Source organism: Ailuropoda melanoleuca, chromosome X (genome assembly GCF_002007445.2).
Source record: "Ailuropoda melanoleuca isolate Jingjing chromosome X, ASM200744v2, whole genome shotgun sequence".
NCBI lineage: Eukaryota > Metazoa > Chordata > Mammalia > Carnivora > Ursidae > Ailuropoda > Ailuropoda melanoleuca.
The window spans coordinates 52448038-52453653 of NC_048238.1; the positions used below are offsets into that span (position 1 = coordinate 52448038).

At 41.2% G+C, this 5616-nt stretch overlaps 1 non-coding gene across 1 annotated transcript; it reads left to right on the forward strand.

The window, feature by feature from the left end:
- The first annotated feature begins 4864 nt into the window (after positions 1–4864).
- Positions 4865–4973, forward strand: LOC117797619. Its single transcript, XR_004622616.1, has one exon. It is a non-coding gene; the product is annotated as a U6 spliceosomal RNA (small nuclear RNA).
- The last annotated feature ends 643 nt before the right edge of the window (positions 4974–5616 follow it).

Genomic DNA, 5616 nt, shown 5'->3' on the forward strand with positions numbered 1-5616 from the left:
CTTTCTAGACTGAGAAGCCTACCTCCTCCTCCTCTGTCACTTGAATAGGCTGGCCAGAGAACCTCATTAGGACCTCTGTTGTAGGCTCCCTGTGACACGTCAACCCCAGGCATTCTGCCTTACTCTACCCGGGCAAGTGAGCTGATAAAATTCAATCCAGGGGATGCCTGGATGGCTCAGTCGTTTAAGAGTCTGCCTTCAGCTCAGGTCACCATCCCAGGGTCCTAGGATCGAGTCCTGCATCAGGCTCCCTGCTCAGCGGAGAGCCTGCTTCTCCCTGTGCCTGCTACTCCCTCTGCTTGTGCTCTCTCTCTGACAAATGAATAAATAAAATCTTTAAAAAAAATTCAATCCAGGTGATCTGCACTAACTTTGGAGAAATCTTCACCTTTTATACTCTTACCATGTTCTCTGCTTCCAACCAGCACGGCCTTGCTACCTAACCTGTCCACCATTTTGCCATCCTCCTCAGAATTCAAGCTCCCAGTCAAACAAAGAAAAACATTAAAAACACTAGTGGTAAATCTAACAAAAAATGCTAATGTTAAAAGCGCTATCCTGGAAAGAAAGTGCCGAGGAGACCTAATTTGTTACCAACTCAGGAAACAGCGGAAGTCACCCTCCTTCAAACTGGCCTAATTAGCACTCACTGTAGCCTGATCTCCAAGAGATTCTGACCCTGAAACAACTTGCTGTAAGCTGCTCTGACAAGAAGTAACTAATTGCACACCTACCTGTGAAGAACAATTCATCTCATTATTGAACATCCATCTCGTTAACTCTCACTTCCACTGCCTGATAATGGTGACTATGTATTGAGCTCTAAGTATGTGCCAGACATCATGCGATACACACTATATATTTTTTCATTTAACTCTTACAACACCCATGTCAGTATCCTTAATCTATTTGATAGGTAAAGAAAGTGAGCTTGGGAGAAGGTAGGTAATTTTCCCATGAACACACAGCTAGTAAGTCAGCGAGCCAGGATTCATTCTCTTAACTTTTAAATATTAACGAAATCTTCACAATATCATTCTCATCTCTATATACCTAATATTTCATTAGAAAAAGACACTTCGTTACAATTAAATTTTGATCCATTTTAACTTCAAAGCATACTTCCTTCTTATTTAACCTTGCCTTCATAGATATTTTTATTGCAGTTCAATCTAAGTTTCCTCATTCTTGAAGCCAAGCCAGGTCCCAAAAGGGACTTCGTTCTCTCGGTGTTTCTGTTTCATGAATACCACTCTACCGAACTTGTACATAACCCCCAGGGTCCTCTCCCCCTGTTTTGCTGCTTATGGCCCAGGCCTTAGCTTCTCCTCCGGGGCCTAAGATTCATATCTATATTTTTCCATATTATGCTTCTTTGCTTTTTTTTCCTTTCTTGTTCTTTTCTAGAGAACAAGAAACTAGCCCATAGGGACTACTCGCCTGGCGAGACCAGAATGACACAGATTGCCTCATGAACTGGAATTCTGCCAGCCCAAGAGCTCAATATCCCAGGTCACCAATGATGAAGAGGACTGTACAAGCAATAGCTCTTTTGTGATCATTTTTCTGATGGCTGCTAGAATGACAAAAACAAGAAATAGTCCATTGATAAGAGTAACCACTCAACTCTTTCATATTATTACAGAGTAAAAATCAATGTAGTAAGTCCCCAGCATGATCATAAATAATTTTTCTCCTGTTATCGACCAATACCAAATAGACAGCATTAATATAAAAACAGCTCTAAGGCTCCTTGCCAGCTAACCAACTCCCCTCCTCCATCCTACTGCCAGCAATTATGCACCTCAGCATCCAATTATTTCAATGTTCTTTCAATTCAAGACAAATGATAGCTAGAACTGAATATATGCCAGATTACCATCGCAGCAGTTAATCTTCTTAAGGTTTTCGTAACTGGACCCCTAGGTCTCCGATTCAGTCCCATTATTGCTTTACATTTTCTCTTCTCCTGTGCTTCTAGCTAAATATCTTACCAAGACAGAGACATAATCATATTGAATGGAATTGGGGCAATTGAGATCAAAACCCTCACACAAGCAGATCCTACAGAGTCTTCAAAACATGGTGGGTTTCAGATGGTTATGGAAAAAGAGTATTCAAAAAAAAACCAATACATTTTTAAAGCTCCAAGTTTCTAATTACAAAAAGACCAAAATTCATCACCGTCTACCAGACACATTCCTATCAAAACTGTGATCCATAGTCAATTTCAATTCCAATGGTGGCATTAATGACTTATCAGATATATACCAATTTCCCATTTGTTGCAGTCAAAATATTCCAAAGCTGTCAAATTGCTTCGCAGCTACCAATACCAGTTTCAAAATTTCTATAAGATCTAAGCAAAATAACTTCAAAGAGTTTCCTTAATATACCATCTGATAATATTTTAAACAATAATGACCCTACTTATGTTTTAGATTCAAACTAATCACATAGATTCTAATATTATCTCCTATTATACCCCTAATTGCACCCTATGCTTAAGCAAAACAAACAAATGAACGAAAAACCCAAACTATCCACCAATTCCTAAAACGTTCTCACTTTTGCTTTTGCTCTTGCTCATGCACTGAGCTTCCATCCGCTCTTCTTAACTCTGGGTGCCCCAAATTCTACTGTTTCCTTTGCATAGCTCTTAATGGGATGCTGCTCATTTTCCTTTACTCACCCTTTCCCATAAGTCAAGATCAGGTTAGCATCTTCTCATGTCTTCTTTACTGGATGCCCAAAGTATTATTTCACCATCTTCCCTCAACAGTCCTTCTGTCTTCAAAGTCCATACTACCCAATTTGATCACCCTTTCAATGTTAAATGTCAACTTCCAGCTCTCCCACCTACATTTACCAAGGACTTTAATACTAACTGCTTTCCCTTCACCGTTTCATCCTGAAAGCCTTCATCAGCCCCCTCGATGATCTAAAGTCCAAATTTCACAGCTCCTTGACATATTCTATTCTAATTTCTTCATCTCAACTGTTTCAATCATCTCTTTCTGTGGTGGCACCTGGAATGGTTTCTACCTCTAAAACCAAACGCCAAGTCTACTCTCAGAACTACTTGTTTTCCTACCTCTCCTACGTCTTACACTCCTTGAATTTACACCGACTCTTTCAAGGCCTTTAATTCATTAGCCCTTTTACCTATTCTCCAAGGCCACCATGTCCCTTCGAACTTCACTTCCTTCTCTACCTAGGAGAGATCCCAGGGACAGTGAGGCTTCGATGACAGTAACCAGCACTCTCAATTCTCCTATCCCCTTGATTTTCCACCATACCTATTCTGCCAATCCACCTGCTCCTTACAAACCAACCCAACTATTTATATTTTCCATTCCTGTTTACAGATAACAAAGTACTACTGAGTAAAATCCTATACTCCCCACCACCAGTTTCCCCACCACCCACCAGCTCCACTGCTATCAGAATGATCTTTTAAGATATCAATTAAGCAGGACTTCAGGAATGGCAGAGTAAGGGACTCAGCAAAGCCTCTCCCCCTAAAAAAACAACAATAGAACTACAGAAAATCGTCAAAAACAACCATCCCATGGCTCTAGAAATAGACAAAAGTTAAATAAATTAAGATGTGTTCAAGAAAACCTATTGAACCTTGGGTAAGAACAGTGGGAATCCATGGTGTTTCAGCCCGAGGCTGTTCACATCTCAACCCCGCCTTCCCAGCTCCACTGGAGCTGATTTTACAAGGGCAGGGCAAGACAAGCCATAAAAACTAACAACTTGGCTGCTAGAGGGGAATTACTTGTTCAGGAATGAGCACAAAAGAGTCCTATGCCCAGGGGTATTGAAAACAAAAGCAAACTCCTTAGATCAGGGAAAAACACTTCACAGTTACCTGAGGTCACAGTATTGGTTGGGGCAAGAAGCAACAGAACAGCAGGACTGCCAAAGGTTTAGCCAGAGAGATCCAGAAAACAAGACAGCCGTAGTGGAACTTGATAAGCTCCCTCGTATCCCCGGTGATCTAGAAGGCCATGCATATGTGCAAGACTGCACTCCAGCTCAGGGTACTCGAGAGGGTCCTAGTTATCTACACTTCCCTGGCTGAATGCGAAAACTTGCATGAACACAGAGGACGCATGAGAAAGCCTAGGAGAAAGTAAAAATCAGGTAAGACCTGTAAACTCCCTGAACTTTGAATTTGCTGCCTAAGCCAACACAATTCTATCAACAAACGGTGGAAGACAATACCGGCCCAAGGTGTTTCAGGACAACCTCTAAAAAAGCACTAGCTGATCACTAAGCTATCCTGACCCCAGATAGGACACCTAGGAAGCCAGGCTTAAAAATAAAAAGAATTCTTTTTTTAAAACTGAAGAGAAATATCAAGTGGGCTACACACTGTCCATTCTGTGAAGACAGACTCTACAGAATTAATCCAGGCAGGCCATTAAACAAAACCAAAAAAAGAAAGAAAGAAAGAAAGAAAGAAAGAAAGAAAGAAAGAAAGAAAGAAAGAAAGAAAGAGAAAGAAAACAAACCACAACAGCCTCTGGGGGGTGGTATCAGAATCTGAGCTTAACCTTTTGAGGACCTGCTGACTGTTTTCCAGAGTGGCTGCACCCACTAGGATGGCTATGATTAAAAAAAAAAAAAAGACAATACACAAGTGTTGTCAAGGATGGGGAGAAAACTGCTGGCGGGTATGTAAAAATGGTGTGACTACTTTGGAAAACAGTGTAGCAGTTCCTCAAAAGGAACTGTAAAAGTAACCATAAATGACCCAAAAAGTGGAAACAACTCTAAACGTCCATCAACTGATAAACGAGATAAGGTACCGGGAAACTGAATAAAGGAAACCTCCTTTAAAATGCAGTCATGTGTGCTCACTTCGGCAGCACATATACTAGAACTTGGAACAATACAGAGAAGATTAGCACGGGCCCCCACCCAAGGAAGACATACAAATTTATGAAGCGTTCCATGTTTTATTTTATTTTATTTTATTTTATTTTATTTTAAGATTTTATTTATTTATAAAAAAGAGAGAGAGACAGCCAGTGAGAGAGGGAACACAGGCAGGGGGAGTGGGAGAGGAAGAAGGAGGCTCCCAGTGGAGGAGCCCGATGTGGGGCTCAATCCCAGGACTCTGGGATCACGCCCTGAGCCTAAGGCATATGCTTAACGACTGAGCCACGCAGGCGCCCCAGCATTCCATAGTTTAAAAAATGAAATAAAACAAAATAAAAAGATGTTGGGAAGCCAGAAGGGGGAGCTCTCATGCCACACCACTCCTTGTACCCCTTTGCAGACCTAAGGGTGAGAAACTTACTTTACTATCCCAGCAGGATGGAGGAAGATTTTCACCTTGCCCAGCAACAGCCCAGGCAATGAGAGACCATTACAACTCAGACGATGAAAAGCCACTACACTTCAAACTCCCAGTTTACACCAATGGACTTTTTATTTATAACAGCCCCTCCTAGTGCATTCATACAATGGAATACTATTCAGACATAAAAAGGATAGGTGCTACAACATGGATGAACCTTGAAAACACTACACTAAGTGAAAGAAGCCATGGCAAAAAGCCACATATTGTATGATGCCATTTCTATGAACTATCCAGAGTGG